Consider the following 18,342-nt stretch of genomic DNA (forward strand, 5'->3'; position numbering starts at 1 on the left):
GGGGGTGGGGAGGGGAGATGCCAGAAAGCACCTCTAATCTTCACCATGAGCTGTCTTTTAGATGATGTAAGTGGCATCTTTTGGGGTGGGGAAATGTGAGATTGTAAATGCTAACTCAAGAATGCTCTGCTTCCCTGGGAGAGCATAGGTGAGGTGACGGCAGAAGCACAAAACTGGGGGACAAGTTTTTTTTTTCTTTTTCAGAAGTTCATGGGGTCCAAAGGGAGAGACTGCTGCTGCTGGCTTGCAGACTGAGTTATTGTTTGTGGGCTTTTCCCTCTTGAAGAGACAATGTGAGAGTTCTTTCTCCGGCAGCTGCTCATGGTGCTGTTGCAAGTTCTCCCAGTGGAGTGCAGGGGTGGGTGTGAGGGTTTGCTCTAAGTAGGTGACTCCAACTGTTACAGACTGTGTCTCTTGTTCAGTTTCTGGAATGGGAGCATGTACCCTGCTGCCCTCTAAGTAGGACTGCTTGAGTCCTGATGGCAGAACCCCCAGAGGGCAAAGTGGTAGCCATAGGAAGATGCCACTCTTATTTCCAGGTGAGCTTGAGCATTGGCAGGTTTAGATTACTTTTTCCCTCTTTATTCACCTTCCCTTTGGGATACTCTTAAAACTTCCTGCATCTAGCTGGCTGATTGGTGGGAAGAGCTTCCTTTTGGCTTTCCTACTCTATGGGCTAACTCTGAGGGGGAGTCTCTTCCCTGAAGAATGTGTGACAGCAAAAGAGAAACAGTCAAGACATCTTGGCTTGTAACAGAAATTTCTTTTCCAGGGATCTCTGTAATGTTTGCAGACCCAAGTCTAGGAGGCTAAGTTCTTCCATGGCCCCATGAGCACCCTCAAGGTCTTAGCTCGATTCAGAGTAAAATGAGAACATGTGAATTATAGTTGAAGTTGTGAGTTGTAGCTTACTGGAACCGCTGGGTTCATCTCCACAATTCATCTCACAATTTTCAAACATTGCTCTTTTTGGGACTTAAAAATATAGATTTGTCTCAGGTATCATTTTCATGCTGAGCTTGGTTCTTCATTTGTTTCTGTGTTAGTGTCCTAGATTTGCTGTCAACAGGTTTCTACAAAATGAGCAGCTCCAGAGAGTATAATTCTTCTCTCCTGATTCTGGAGACCAGAAGTCCAAAATCAAGGTACTGGAAGGGCTGGTGCCATCTGGGATCTTTGGAGAAAAGTCTACTAAGTCTCCTTCCTAGTTTTGGTGGCTACTGGCAGTCTCTTGAGTCCTCTTTTGTGGGTGCATTTCTCTAATCTGTCCCCAAGGCACACTGTGCTCTCCTCTGTATTCGTATTTGTATTTGTATTTGTTAATCTACCTCACAAGGGTATCAGTGATTGGATTTAGAGCCCAACCTAATCCAACGCCTTCTCCATCTAGCTAATTATAACTGTAATGTCCCAGTTTCCAAATAAAAACCCATTCTGGGGTTCTGGGGAACATGGATTTTTTTTTTTTGAGGGGCTGCTGTTAGACTTTTGTAGTCTTTCTACCTTCAGACTTTTCCATCTTGCCACTTATCCCACAGATTCTGCTGTTGTTTTTCTCAGACCTTGCTTATCAGGAAGCCTCTAATATCTTCTCACTGCTGAAAGAATAAAATTTTATCTCTCTAGCTCAGTTTTAGGAGACCCACCATAGTCTGGTCCCAACGATGTTTTTGACAGCGTGTCTTTTTGCTCCTCCTATACCCTTCAGGTACACGAGAGAGGCCTCCTGCATTGTGGAATTTGCTGACTGTATCATGGACTTCCTACTCACACTGTCTGCTGCTTATATGCTTTTCATGAATGCCTGTGTCGTGTCTTTCTCAGGAGAACATTTGTGAGCTGCTCTATAAGTAGACTACTACACACTTTGTTGTTGCATTCCTCCTTTGGAAAGATGTTCCAAATGAGGCCTACATTTCACCCACAGTCTGTTATACTTTTGTAGGTCCTTGGATTTGGCCACAGTCTTGAATCATGTGAGACTGGAAGCCCAGAGACACTGGGTGGAGCAGGGAAATATCTGTGTTCGGGAGCCACTGCCCACCCCAGATAACCCTTAGCGACATTGGTAGACAGAGCAAGGAGGTGAAAGAGGATTCATAATAAACTGAAGGCCTTTCAATATCATCTCTGAAAACTGGAATGTAACAGAGGTTTTTTTTCCTTGAGGTGTTGGGATCAAGCCCAGGGCCTAGGCACATGATGAGGAAAAGGAGAACTGCTAAACTACACCCTCAGCCCAACAAGACAGTTTTTTTTTTTAAACTTTCATGATTGTTTCACAATGATTCTGAAATCTTTGGTGAGGCCAGAGCCATTTCTTGCCAGATCTTGGTAATGGTTTTGTGAATTGAATGTAGAAACCCCGGCTAAGGCAAGTACCTAGGTAAAACTCCTTCATTCCCAAACAGTTTATGGTAGCTTATTTGTTTTGAACTTGTCAACTAGATAGAACTTTACGTGCCTTCTTTCACCTTGCTAGCTTATGGTAGAAACAGGCAACCCTGAACTCCATTAAAAATTACATTTTCTTGGACATTGCATCTAAAACCTGCAACATTTGCCCACGGATCTCTTGCCATCTGCACATTTCAGCAGTCAGTGTTCTACACAAGAGGAGAGGGATGTAGATGAATTTTTCTTGTCAGTAAGTCTTCCCTGCTACATATTTGTCTCCAAGTCCCAGTGGCAATCTTGTCCAAGTTCAATAATCAAAACAAAGGGAATAACTTGAGTCCAAGTTTGTCCTAGCCATCTACATAAAGAATATACAAGAATTTGAAGTGTTTTGAGACTCGGGAAGGAGAGTGGAAGCTTGAGGTCAAGGCCACCTTGTTGGTGATTCTGCCCTTAACCACTTATATCCTGCCCCTATTGCCTCCTATTACTAGAACTTTTAACAGAAGTACAAAGAACATGTAACACAGTGTAGAACATGAAAAGATCTTCCAATGGCTACGTGTTCTAGCTGTGACTCAGAAATATTCATTACGGTAGAGCCCCTTATACCAGGTGAGCTAACAGCTGGCCTGATGTCATTGCTCTGAAGGTACAAGGTTGAAGCTGGTGTCATTAACACAGGCAGGCTGGGTTACTCCAACTGCAGCCTTACTTCTGAAACAAAGACTCCGGTATTGCTGTATTTCCTTTTCCAACTAGACAGTGAATTCCTTGAGGGAAAGGATGAGGTCCATTTGGCTTTGTATCTCTGGGTAGCCACTCAGTGGCTGGGATGTGAGAACACTGGGAACACAGTTTTGTCTAGAATGGCAGGACTTTCCAAACAGCCATGTCCCTGTAAACAGAGGACGGACATCAGGCACCCTTTTTTCTTGAGTGTATGCAAGTATTTAATATGAGGATTCTGACTCCATAGTGGGGAGTGGTAGCAAAGGCTCCATGTCTCAGTCAGAGGAGACAGGGTGATGGGCAAGAAGCATTGATGCTGATGGGAGGTTGTAGAATGGATGGAGGGATGATGTGTGATTTTTCCCTAGGCAGATGTGAGCACACATCTCTTTGCCACTGATGAAGCATCAATACTAAAACAATCTTACTCAAGTCTAGCTTGGTGAACCAATGAGTTTATTGAGGTTACTTTGAGAAGCACTTGAAGGCAGCTGCCTCACCCAAAATCCCACCCCAGCATTGATACTGAGGTACGAAAGCCACCTGGCTGACTTGCAGGTACCTCTGATGGAGAAAGTCTTCATTCCGAAGGACCTATACTGCTTTTATAACCTTGGGAAGGGTGCTCAGCATTTCATAACTTGTGAGCGTCCCAAACCTTCTGAATTTTATGAATTTCCTGAACCTTCTTTACCTTCCTGGTCTTATGAGCCTGGAAGGAAATTCTTTGAAGGAGGTGAAACAGTTCCCCAAGGAAGATGGTATAATCTTTTATGTCCACCAGAACAAATTACCATGAACTGAAACAGTAGGAAATGACTTATCTTCCAGTCTCAGAGGTCAGAGGCATGAGACGCATCTTTCTGGGACAACATGCAAGTGTGAAGTATGCTGTGTACCTTCAGGAGGCTCCAAGGGAGATGTGTGCTGTCTTGTTTTTTAGAGACAACCTGCAGCATTTGCTCCTAGACCTTTCATTCCTCTTAAAACCAGCACTTCAGAGTTGGCCTTGATTTCTGACATAGCTTTACCAGCTTCCTTTCCTTTCTGAGGGCTCTTGTAATCACAATGGCTTAACCTGGTCCATCCAGATAATCTCCTGAGCTCAATTCCCCCTCACAACATACTCACAGGTGCCAGGGGACTGGACATGTACAGCTTTTGGTGGGATGCATTCTCTTACCATGGGGTGGGGGTGGGGGAAAGCTCCCAATGGTCATTATAGTGTCAGCATCTTCATTCTGTATCGATAGTGAGGAAACTTGACCTCAAGACAGTTTATGTGAATTCCAACTGATGGCACCGCAGGAGAGGAAATTCTCCTGAGCCCTTGGCCATTTGTCACTGGAGCAGCAAGCAAAATTCTGTTGGAAGCATTGGGCTATCATCCCTCCAGTTGGCTTTGCTGTACCTGGGCCTCACTGCTGCCCAGTCTTAAGGGATGGTGCGACTCCATGGATCAGAATGGACTTCGTTCACGTATAAGAAGTTTATTGTTTGAGTGAGTGAATGAACTTTTAGAATTGTACCTTCTAAGTGCCCAGTTCAGGACACTGAGCTTTAGTGATCAAGGAAGGGCTCCAAAAGTCTGAGATCCTGGAAGGCCCCTTAGGAATTCTGCGAAGAGAGCCTAAAGAGTGATCACCCACAGCCACCGTTTCTGCCTTAGCGGCTGCTGTAGACTTCACTATCTGGTTACCATGTTGGGTAAGGCTGGTACCTATAAGAAAAGACAGTTTTAGCCACTGGGTGTTCGCAGTTGATGAATCTGGAGATTCTGGCAGAGAGTCCAACTCCTAAGACAGAAGCCTGTGGACAATGGGAGGAATCTTCAGGCAAAGTCAGCACGAGCAGGGAAGACACAGGAAGAGTTTACTGCATGATTTTTTCACTTGGAAAGAGCAAACCATGATCTGAGGGGAGAGATTCCCAGAGGAGGTGTCTGGATCACATTTGGAAAATTACCCTTTACAAAGGCAGCTTGTTCTGTCGGTTGCCCAGCAGTTCACCATACCCTCTGTACCTAAAGATGGAAGCTGGCCAAGGACAGGACCCAAGACATTTTTTTTTTTTTTGCTAGGAAAGTAAACTCTTCAGAACTCTGAGATGAATTCAGTCTCTGAAGAACGACAAAAGATCTTGGGGGCAACTGAGGAAAAGGTAGCCCTCATCTTGGATGAGCATCATAAAGGGACCACAGAACGTTGTTGAGTCATGGAAAGTCACTTCAGCACAGTACTACAGAGTTTCTTTTCACCTCCAGCGACTGACAGGTGAAGAAGGGCATCTTGAATCCCTCCCCTCCAAAGATGAACAAAAGTGAAGCAAGGCACCTGCATCCAGGTGAGAACCAACATTCAATGGCTGAGGTCAGGGGAAATTGGGGGCGATCAGACTTGAGCTCTTTTTGTATCAAATATGGGAAGTCCTTCACACAGTGTCCTCTGAGATAGGTGGAGCTTGCCTTGCAAAGGGTAGAGGGATCGCTGCAGGAAGATGTGAGTGGATGGACTTTGGGAGAAGATGCTGAAATGAGAATTCGCTGAGAGCTCTAGGCTGTAGGCTAAAAAGACCTAATATGTCTTTTCACCCCTGAACCCACAGTTGTAGCTAGGAGGCAGGTCCTGCCAGGAAGAGTCAGTTTCAAAGCATAGCAGTAGTTGCCCACAACTCCCTGCTCCTCCCTCCCATAGGTGTCTCCAGGGAGGCTCAAGTGAGTCAACCCACAGGCCATGCAAAGTGAAGTCAGGAAGAGAGGGAAGGCTGCAGACTGCCATGCACTGGGACAGGATGTGACCCTCCCAATGCCGTCTGCATCATTCTCAGCTACTGGACAGCAGCTGTCAGGCACTTTCCTGGGTGCTAGGTTCTTCTGCCCCGAGGTCCTGGCCTGAGAAGGCTGTGTGTGATTTTCTTTTAGGACTCTTGATTAAGCTTGAAAGGGCAAAATGACCCCTGATGGCTCTCTCTTGTTCCCTTGTGGCCTCTGATAGCTTCTGAGATTTACAGACTTGATGATTAAGAACACCTGGCAAAAATGGAGACAGAACCAAGAGGTAAGAGAAAGGTGGGTTTTGTGTGTTTGATTTTTGAGGGGTGGGGCAGTTTCTAAACTCCTTAGCTTGGTGGATGACAATGAAAGCATCTTGGAGAAAACCACCCAGGAAGCTCAGATGTCTGAGGAACTGGGCACGGAGAAGTTCCCTCAGGACAGATGCCTATCTCCACCAGACCCAGTTTGTGTGTTGCAGAGAGAACTTAGTGACCAACGTGTCTTGGTCACAGGAAGATGAAGTGTGTGTCTTTAAGTCTAATGGCAGATGCCTTTCTCAGTTGCTCTCCACCTTGAGACAGGGTTTCTCATTGAACCTGGGGTGGAGTGGCCAGATTGCCTGGCCAGTAAACTTCTGGGCTCTCTTGTGTAGCCACCCCCCTCCCCGGGGTTGGGATTACAGGCACAGGACACCACATCTGGCTTTTTAAATCTAATGAAACCTGGGTGTCGCAGATGTGAACTCAGGGCCTCATGCTTGCACAGCAAGGCCTTCACCTACTGAACTGTCTCCCTAGCCCAGTGATCTGAAAGTCCTGCAGACTGTAGCAGGCGGAGACCGAAAAAATATATATAGCTAGAGCTTCCCCCACTTCTGCAGTGGGGGAGTCTTAGTTGCAAACCACCAATGCTCAGCACTGCTCATTATCAAGTTACTTTGAGTTACTGGAAACCAAGGACTTAGGGAAAATTGAATCCATCTGTCTTAGGCAGCTCAAGCTGCTGTTCTGAATACTGCAGACTGAGCTACTTATAAACAATGAGACATTTGTTACAGTTGTCGGGGTGAGGGGGAGGGGAGGGAGTCTGAGATCAGGTACCAGCAGGATCTCTTACAGGGACACTGATCCCACTCACAAGGGCTCTGCCCACATGACCTAATTACTTCTCAAAGGCCCCACCTCCAAAAGCCATCACACTGGGGATTCAGATACAAGACTTGGATTTTGGGGAGAAGCATGTAGTCCTTATCACCATCTACCATTTCTAGAATTGGTGTGACACCACTAGTTAGGCGTCTTTTTTTTTTTTTTTAAGTTTTATTTTTATGTGTGTGAGTGCTTTGCCTTCGAGTACGTATGTACACGTATGTGCATACATCACATGTGTGATGTTGTCAGAGGTCAGAAGAGAGAGTTGGGTACCCTGGAATCGGAGTTACAGATGGTTGTGAACTACCACGTGGGCTTCGGGAATTGAACCTGGGTCCTCCGAAAGAACAGCAAGTGCTCTTAGCTGCTGAGCCATCTCTCCAGCCCCGGGTTTCTGTTTTTTGTTTTATGATTTATTTTTCATGTGTATGAACTTGTGCCTCTTTGTGTGTATTAGTACTAATGCGTGTTAGTACCAGTGGATGCCAGAAGAGGAAGCTGGATCCATCCCTTGGAGCTAGAGTTACAGGCAGTCATGAAGCTACCTGCTGTGGGTGCTGGGAGCCGAACCTGGGTCCTTTTGAAAGCAGTCTTTTTCACTAATGGCTGAGGTGTCTCTGGAGTCCCAGGTTTCTGTGGGGTTTTGTTGTTGTTTGTGTTTTACTTTGTTTTTTTAAAGTTGAGATTTTAATCATGACATTTCTTTTTTCTTTCCTCCCTTCAAACCCTCCCATGCACCCATCCCTACTCACTTCAAATTCTTGGCCTCTTTTCATTGTCATTGCATGTGTATGTTTATGTACATACATGTATATTCCTAAATGGAACCTGTATAACGTAACCTGTATAACGTTACTTGCTTGTGCATTTTCAGGCTTCATTTTTAAACAGTGTACACGTTTGATAACAGCCAAATGACTATTTGAAAATGTGATATGACAAGATGATTTAAAAATGATCTAATATGTCTACTTGACTATCCTCCTAGATCAGAGGTTCTCAACCTGTGGGTCTTGAGCCCTTTCACCTTTCCAAGGGCTGCCTAAGACCATTGGAAAACCCACTTCCATTGGTCTTAGGAACTGAGACCCTGCTTCTGTCTCCAGGTGGGTCTACCCACACTCGGATACAACCACATATATGTACCCAGCCTGATGACCTTATGGCACCAATCCCATCACATATACCTGGGACAAATACAGGTGTATGATAGGGCTGGTGCCATAATGTACTTAGATGGATCAGTCACCCATGTGTAGAGAGCAGCTACTGTGCTGACAGCACCAGTACCGAAGGAAAAACCAATACTGGATAAATGTAAAATCATCAACTACTGCAAAAATTAAAAAAAAAAAATCTGTGTCATGGGAACTTAATCTGGATGCTGATCCGTCATTTTATATTGAGCTGTGGTTGATGTGAATACTGCCTTTTCGAGATAGTAACAGGTATGTAGAAACACACATGCACACATAGACTGGTAATCATAGTAAACTTCAATAAACTGGATTGACTGAACTATGTATCAACTCATGTGAACATATGCATGCACCTAGGAACCATGTGTCATTTTTTTGTACTATAAAAGCTATTGTCATATGTTACTTTTATTAGAAAACCATCCCATGACAATAGATGGTGTAGGGAAGAATGTTAAGAAAATAAAATATAGTGAGGATTTTTTTATAATACGGTTTTACCTCAATAACTACAGCAGGAATTAAGGAACAGCAATGTGTTATTTGTTGTGAATTTTTATCAGCCAGATCTATAAAGCCCAAAAAACTGAAACACTATTTTGATAGCAAGCATGTGAGATTTACCGGCAAGGATACTGTTTTAGAAGCAAAGCTGATGGGCTCAAAAAAGCCAGACTTGATATTGGTTGCAATTACCACAAACAAAACGGAGCAGCCATTCAGGCTTCATATTTGGTGGAACTCAATCGCCAGCTATGATACCTTTTACCACTGTTGAGGATATACTATTGCCAGTGGCCAAAGATAGTGTTTATGATCAGAGACAATTTTGTTATACAGTTGAGTACAATTTCCTTTTCTAATGACGCCGTCCACAGAAAAATAGATGACATATCTGTTGCTATTCTTGATCAGATAATCCAGGAAATTAAATCTGCTCCACTCCACTTCTAATATCTAGGATCCAGCTTGATGAATCTACTAACGTTGCACAGTCTTCTGTAACCGGGGTACGAGATGGCAACTTTAGAGAGGAGTTTCTCTTTTGCAAACTGCAACTACTGCACCTGCTGCATTTGACACAGTTGGTTCATTTCTGAAGGGTATGAGCTCTCTCGGGGAATGGTTTGTGGAGTTTCTACAGGTGCTGCAGCTACGCAGGGAGGCTGATTTATCTACATTTCAATGTTTGGTACTGAAGGAGTCACCAAAAGTCATTGGATCTCTGTATGATTCATTGGCAAATATTAGGAATAAAGACAGTGCCACAAGAATTACAAGGAGTAATAAAAAAGTGTCACGAGCTCTGTCAATTTTATAAAGGTGAGCACTTTAAGCAGTCGGCTGTTTTCACAGCTGTGCTCTGAGTTGGCTGCACCAAGCATGTCATCACACACTGACATGAGATGGTTGTTGAGAGGCAAAGTTTTACAACATGTTTTTGAGCTTTGTGAGGAACTGAAGACCTTTTTAATCAGGGAGGAAGATTGCAGTTTGGAATCCTTTTCAGTGAATTGTGCACTGCTCAATTTCAGTGAATTATCAAAAGGGAATAGCAGAAAATAGCTTACCTGGTTGATACCTTTGCCATCCTGAATGAGTTAAAGTTATCAGGGCAAGGACCAAATGCAATATGCCTCCATTTGTCTGAAACAATCAAATCATTCCAAACGAAACTTCAGAACAGCTTTGGAAAAAAATTGGATGAAAACAAAATTTACACATTGCCTACCTTATCTGCTTTCTTTGAGGAGCATGGCATCGAACCAGACAAAAGGATTACGATGATAATGTCTGTGAAAGAACACTGGCACATGCTTGCAGACAAAATTTCATTGAAATTTCCAAATCTACCTGACAACTCATTTACACTTGCCAGGAGCCCAGTCACAAAGTTGATGATATTCCTGAGAAGCACAAGAATTCATTGAACTTATTAACAGTGACGCAGCGAGATCTGCTATCTCTACAATGCCCATTTCACAATTTGGGTAGTGTTTGCCATCATACCCTGTTCTGTATGGGACTGTGTTGTACCTTTTCCCTTCATTTGCAATAAAATATCTTTGTGAAACAAGATTTTCTACCTTCTTGGTGATCAAGTCCAAACACAGAAGTAGACCAGTGGTGGAAAATGATCTCTGTTGTGCTCTTGCAAAGACTGCCAGGAGAATTTATGATCTGGTGAGAAAGAAGCAATCTCCACTTTCACACTGATGTTGGCTTTTTATTTATACTGTCGCAAAATGGAGCAATGTAGTTTGCTGTTACATTAAGACTGTTGCCCATGCTACACCATGCTTCAAGACAAAATTCCATTTATTTGTAGTTAGAAATAAATATTTCACAATATATAATTACATATTGTTTTTGGAATTAATCACTGTGCTTTAATTATGTTTAATTTGTAACAATAAAATACATTCTGCATCTCAGATATTTACATTATGATTCATAATAGTTGCAAAATTACAATTATAAAGTAGCAAGGAAAATGATTTTATGGTTGGGGGGATCACTACAACTTGAGGAACTGTATTAAAGGGTCACACAGCGTTGGGAAGGTTGAGAGCCACTGCCCTAGATGAGTTTCAACGTGACTTATGAAGATCAGTCATATAATCATCAGTATCAACCAGTATTGCCTTAAACCTATGAATTTACTTTAAAAAGTGGGTTTGAGCTGGGCACAGTGGTGCACACCTGTAATTCCAGCACTCAGGGAAGCAGAGGCAGGAAGATCTGTGGGTTTGAGGCCAGCCTGGTCTACAGAGTATGTCCAGGACAGCCAAGGCTACACAGAGAAACCAGTCTCAAAAAACCAACATCTTGGAGCCTAATTTTTTGGGTTGGTGTGTCAAAAGGGCAATGTTCTACACAGTGTGGAGGCCCACTGCTGAGGTTTGAGAATTTTATGTAACTGTGAGCTTAGGCAGGTTCTCTTCGGCCTGAGGTTCCTCATTTGTAAGCGTTTGAATTGAATTCTAATTTGTAAATAAAGCTATGAAAAAGAGCATTGTAATGAAGATTGAGTTAATGGATAAGAAATGTAGGACAGCATTTGGGAGGCACTGAGTATTCAACTACTGGCCACGATTCTATCTTTGGTTCTTTAAATCATGGTGTCTTCAGCAGAGGGTCTTACCATCAGGTTCTGGTGGGACTGGCGGACTTGTCACCAAGAGCAATGGAAGCAGTCTGTATTGTTTTCTAGTTGGTGTTTCTATGGGACAACTCTGGTCAACAGTTGAAAATTATGTACCCCATATTTGGTACTGGGCTTTTTATTGGACAGCCTATGGTTTCTGGAAGAGGTATTGGTTCCATCCTCTTATATGATAGTTTTGTTTCAACTATTTTTATATAAGTGAATGCATGTATGTATATTTATTTTTAGGAAGCTTCTACAGTAGAAGGTTTCCATAAGCAAAGGTCTTCAGTGTTAATCATCCTTCCCCATGCTCAGTCTGTTCTGCTTTCCCATTTTTCACCACCAACTTAATCCTCCTCCATCCTCCCTTGAAACTGCCTGCTTTCTATGTCCTTCTCCCTAGAAGACCCCTCTTCCATGCCTCCTGCTTTTATTAAAACTGTAGGTAATTAATACAGACTTAAGACATTTTTTTTTAAAAAAAATTCATTTTGTGTTTTGTCCTGACAGCATGCCCAGGAAATGAGATGGTCCATGCGGAGGATGAATGATTACGGGAGGATGTTAGAAGACAGCACAACAGGATGGATCCATCCACAGTCAATGACCTGTACCTTGCACTGATCTCTGGCCTCTCCCTTTCCAGTGGGATGGACTCAGCAAATGCCTGATATGTCAGTACATTTGCCAAATTATTTGCGGTTATTTCTAGATCGAGAGCCTGTGAAACATGATTGGAAAAGACCCACAGTAGAGTCCACAGTCTCTTTCCCACTGCTACTCTGGTTTTCTCCTGAGCTGGGAAAGCGACATTAAAAAAAACAGTAAGAAATGAGAACAAGGTATATTGATACATATGTGTGAAAATGCCATGATGAAACCCATAAGCTCCGATAAAAATATAGTAACGAAATAAAATAACTCAAGCTGAAATGAATTGCTTTCTGCTTTCAAAGTCCTCCCTTTCCCATAAGCGCTGCAGAGTGGTGGGAACAGAGTGAAGGCATCCATTTCAGCCTGGGGGGTTGGCCTTCTTAGCCAGCCATGGGGTTAATTTCAGCCCAAACACCTAACGCCTGCTAGAGAGGGAATAGGTGAGACACTGAAGCTGTCTCAGTGGTTATTTTCTCCAATCAGTGAGATAACATGTGTAAAAATGTTTTGAAAGGCAAGCGTGAAAAGTGGCAATTGGCCTCCATGATAAATAGAACTATAAATGTCAAAGATTCTAAACGGTACAATTTCCATGAATAAGATATTTTTTAGGACAAAGCTTGCTTGCATTTACACATCTTAAGTTTTACCAGGCCGATATTGCAATTCTTCAGGGTTTGCTATAAAAATTTTTAATTTGTTTATAATGATTTTTTTTTTCTCAGACAAGGTCTTGCCATTTACCTCAGGCTTGCTTTGAACCCACTACTTATCCCAAGATGGCCTCGAATTCTTGATTCATTTGCTGTGGCTTCTCAAGTGGTAGGATTATAGGCCTGCCCCACCACTCCTAGCTAGTGCTTTCAACGTTTCTAGAGGTAGCAACGCTCTGTATCTCATCCTATGATAGGAAAATATAGGGACATGAGTGCTCCTCTAGTCCCACCTCATAACAGGTCTCAGGCTGTTAAGAACCCCATTCTCCACTCTCCCACAATTATTTTCTAGTCTCACCTTCCAGGTCTTCAGCCTACAATGAACCCCATTCTCTGTTCCCCCACATCTCTAGGCTGATCCTTTGGGTTGGAAGGATCTTTTGGAGCCTTTGATGGCTAAAAGACAGGAAGATCCTAAGATCCTGGTCAGACCCTTTCTAAGAGTCCAGTTTATCTCAGGGTCTCTCCCCAAGGCCATGGCATTGTAAGAAGTGCTGGCAAGCTCTCACATGGAGATGGGTAGGCAACTGGAATGGCAGAGTGTTCTAGCAACTCCTACCCCCAGACCCTTGATTGCCAATGACAGGAGGTCAAAGGAAGGAGAAGGATACAGGTGTACTGGCTGGTTCTGTGTGTCCACTTGACACAAGCTAGAGTCATCAGAGTGAAAGGAGCCTCAGTTGAGGAAATGCCTCCATGAGATCCAGCTGTAAGGCATTTTCCCAGTTAGTGATAAATAGGGGAAGACCCATCCCATTGCTGATGGTGCCATCCAGGGCTGGTGGTTCTGGCATCTTTAAGAAAGCAGGCTGTGCAAGCCAGGGGAAGCAAGCCAGTAAACAGCACCCCTCCATGGCCTCTGTATTAGTGGCTGTTTCTACGTTCTAGCCCTGTTTGAATTCTTGTCCTGAATGTGATCTGGACATGTAAGTAAACCCTTTCCTCCCCAACTTGCTTTTTGGTCATGGTGTTTTGTTACAGCAATAGAAATCCTAAGACACTGGGGTTGTGCTTTGCACAACTTGTCCTCCCTTAAACAAAGGGCAGACTGTGCGAGGGCACAGAAGGATGTAGAAGAGGAAAGCCTGGTTTGTTTTGAAGACTGAGTGGGACCAGAGATAGCCACACATACATGAAGAGCAGCTGATAGGACACTGAGACCTTATAACAATGGCTATTTTGTCATGAGTGCTTATGGGGGGGGGGCTGGCTAGGTCCTCCAATTGGTTATGGATTTCTCAAGTCTTCTGGTTTGTTTGTTTTTTATTATGAAATGTTGCTGATTTTCATTTTATTTTGTAATCAATTGATAAGATTCATGTATTAAGTGTGTGCAAGATGCTTTATAAAAAGTTTCAACCCTGAGTCCCTCACCCAATATTGTACATTCAATAAATTGAAGACATTTCAGGCCAGTCCAGGTTTTGTCTGCATGCCTGAAACTTGTAACATTTTCCATTGGTATCATGTCTCCATTTTCCAGGGTTTGTATGTAAGAACTATGGGGTCTCAACGGACATCAAGATGTATAATATATATCTTAAAGGAAGTTATGTCCCTTGGGCTGACAATGTTCCCCATAAGGACCACAGAGTGACAGAAGCCCCAGTACTGGGCATGAGAACCCTCCTTTCTCACGGTTGATCTGGGGAGTCCAAGTGACTCCTAAAATGATATAGAGCATTGATGTAGCTCTTGGCTGCCTCTCAGATGCTGAAGGCAAGCCCCTGTTGCTGAAAACACTACACAGAACGCAAAATTTGAATGCTTTGAGCTCGATCTGACTTGACAACCTCTTTCCCGCAATCTTCCTTCCATGGTACAAAAAAACAAAAAACAAAAAACAAAAAAAAACATATGACACAAGCCTCGAAGGGGAGGAAACAATTAGCAGCAGCACCCAGCTGTGACACCTATGAACCATGGCACTCACATGCTGGTAACCAGTAACTGTCTAATTGGACTAAAGGCCCATCGACAGGTGGGAAATCACACCTGACCCTAGAAATCCAACTACTTCCCTGGAGCTAGTGAGGTCATGGACATTAGAAAAGAATCTACTGCCACCGCTTTGCTAGACCAGCATGATTCCTTACTACATTCTAAATCTTTTTTTTTTTTAATTTTTTATTTTATGTGCATTAGTGTGAAGGTATCAGATCCCTCGGAATTAGTGTTATAGACAGTTGTGAGCTGCCATGTGGGTGCTGGGAATTGAACCCGGGTCCTTTCGAAGAGCAGACAGTGCTCTTAACCACTGAGCCATCTCTCCAGCCCTACATTCTAAATCTTATCCACAGGTAATGTAGCTATCACCCCCTCTTCAAAGAGGCCTCTCTAGAAAAAGGGGAACGTCACAGAGACTACGACAGTACACAATGCAGAGATCAACAAATCATGGGGAGCCCAGCCCCGAAAGATACATATAACATACAACTCTTCGTCTCTGGCTCAGAGAACATTTTGGGGGAGGGACAGAAAGATGGTAAGAGAATATCAGGAGGTCTGCTGTGAAACACTCTCTTCTAGAAACTCTCTGCAAAAATAAACCGGGATAATGGCAATATCTAGAGACATGCTAATATGGAAGACAGAAACTTTCACAGGGCCCCATTCCTAGACCAAGAACTACAGGCAATTAATGGCTTCTGGGAGAGAGAAAATTAGCCTCCCCCAGGGATGAGTCCCCTTACTGGTTTTCCAATGCAAAGTGGTCAGTCCTGAAACCAAACACAACAGAAACAGACTCAGCAGGTTGTACTTCTAAATCTGGGCACATGCATAGACATATGTATGTAACAATAATAAGAGGATATTAATTTGGGTATGGGAGCATGGGAGAGGTTTGAGAGAGAGAAGAAAGAGAAGGAGGAAAGTGCTGTAACTACATTAAAATGTGTAAAAAGATTCATAAATGAGGACGTTGGAGTCTTTGGTTTTTTATGTATGGAAACACGCATAATATATATGTACATATATGTATATCATGGAGTATACACCAGGGCGTGTGAGTTCATGACTTCAACAGATAGTTTTATTTCTTCTGTCTAGTTCTTTTCTCTTGCTGAATTGGCTTGCTTAGAACCTGTAATATAATGTGAACAGGGGTCTTGTCTTAGCCTTCTGGGGCCAGAGTCAGTTTTCCACTATTGAGCTGTGTGCATTTCACAAACACCTGCTGACATATTCGTAATTTTCTTTATTTCTATTTTTTTTAAAAAAATTTTGGGGGGAGGGTCTCTTTTCTGTGTCGATTGAGATGAGTATTTGCTTTCTCTTTTATTCTGTTGGTATGGAGTGTTATATTGATTTCTTTTTTTTTTTTTTTTTTTAGAAGTATCATTGCATTGTTGGGATAAATTCCAGTTGCTCATTTTTAGATAATCATCTTAATATGCTGATTAATTCAATTTGCAATAGATGGGAATTTTTGCATCTGTATTTACAAGGGCCTGTGGTGTTCCTTTGGTGTTTTTGTGACGATTTAGTCTCAGAGTGAGCCAGGGAGTGGTTAGTTACTTTTCTCATTGTTGAGCAAAACACCTGGCAAAAACAGCTTAAGGAGAAAGGATTATTTCAGCCCACAGACTGAGGTTGTAATCCATCACAGGAGCATGAAAGCCGATGCTCACATTTTGTCCACAGTCAGGAAGCAGAGAGAGCAACACTCAATGTTTCAGTTACTTCCTCTTTCTATGGTTAAAAACCCCAGAAAAACAGCTTGAGGGAGAAAGGCTTCAGGTCCACTTGGATTGTAAGGATACAGAGGATCATGACAGGAAATGCTGGGGGAGGGAACTTGAGGCTGTTGGTGACATTGCTTCTGCTTCACACTCAGTTAACTTCCTCTTTTTGATGAACCCCAGGACCAAAGTGCGTAAAACAGTGCCAGCCTTTAGAGTTAGGCTTCTCACTTAAGGAAACCAAGATAATCTCTCATAGCACGGCCAGAGGTTGCTCTCCTAGGTGTTTAAGAATCCTGTCCGGTTTACAGTGGTGTAACCTTAGCTTCATTTTTCTGTTTCACAGCATCCTGGATCCCAGCCCAGGGAGTGGTGCCACCCACCCTAGGGTTTGCCGGCTCACTTCACTTACCTTTATCTAAATATTCCCTCACAGACGTACCCAGAGACTAATCCTCTTGGTGATTTTAGATCCTGTCAAGTTGAAAAATTTAACCACCGGAGGAAGTAGTCCTATCTCTTCAAAAAATATTTTTTTAATGATTTATTTTTATGTGCTTCGCTGTTTTGCCTGCATGTACGTCTGTGTGAGGGTTTCAGACGCCCTGGAGCTGGAGTTATAGACAGTTGTGAGCTGCCATGTGAATGCTGAGAATTGAACCTGGGTCCTCTGGAAGAGCAACTAGTACTCTCCTCCCCCCTCCCAACCCCCAAAACATAATATTTTTATTGATTATTTGGGAATTTCACATAAGTTACCCCAATCACATTCATTTCCCAGCCACCCCCCCCCCAGGTCCATCCCCACCCTTGTAAGTTCTCCCAAAACCTTCACAAGTACAGTTTGTGCTGCCCATATACTCGCTGGAGCATGGTCAAACTCTAGTGGCCAGCCCCTTAAAGAAAACTGAGTTTCCCCCACCTGTATCCCTGCCAGAGGCCACCAGTTGTGGAGAGATACACTTCATCATCCTTATCACAATATTATTTATTTGTATTTTTATATGTAAATTTATTTATATATTTATATTTCTTTTATTTATTTATATATATATATCATATATTTATATTTATTTATTTGCTTTATATCTGAATTGTAGCCCACCTCCCTTGTCTCCTCCCTTATCACAGTTTTTAAGTGTTTTCGATGCAGCTGGTACTCTTCACCACTGAGCCATCTCTTCAGCTCCCCCTTTAGGTTAAAATTCCTCCACCTCTCCTTTCCCTTTCTTTCCTCCAAACCCATCTGTATATCCTGCCTTGCTCTCATTCATATTCGCAGCTTCTCTTTTCATTAATTGTTGTTTCATGCGTATATGTGTATGTATTTGTATACTATATATTTCTAAACATAACCTCCGCAGTCTGTAATAGTTGTTGTAGCCGGACTGTTTGTACCCAAGATAAGCAGATCAGGACGAGCTCTTTATGAATGTTAAGGATTTATTGATCCATACAGAGCCAGGCAGGGGCGCATGCTCCTGTGACTCTAAGTCTAAAGAGGTGGTCCCAAGGCCATAAAGCAGGTTGGTTTATAAAGGCAAACCTCACAGGCCAGGAACTTTCTGTTGATGCAGGTGACGTAGCTGTTGGCAAGCATGGCAGGATATGGATTTTTTACAAAAATGAGGCATAGCTGTGTTACCATGGCATCACTGTTTGATAAGGGAGAGGATTCTATAACCTCATGGTTATAGACTCAGAACAATGGCAGCTGAGCTATGGTTCTCGAGAATACAATGCATGCCTGAAGGTCAGGCAGACCTCAGTCTTAGCCACAACTGAGCTGGGGGTCTAGGTCCTCTTTATGCATGGTCCTTGGTTGATGCTTCAGTCTCTGCAGACCCCCTGGGCCCAGCTTGTTTTGGCTTTGTTGGTCTCCTTGT

Source organism: Psammomys obesus, unplaced genomic scaffold (genome assembly GCF_907164565.1).
Source record: "Psammomys obesus unplaced genomic scaffold, mPsaObe1.curated_primary_1811, whole genome shotgun sequence".
NCBI classification, from domain to species: domain Eukaryota; kingdom Metazoa; phylum Chordata; class Mammalia; order Rodentia; family Muridae; genus Psammomys; species Psammomys obesus.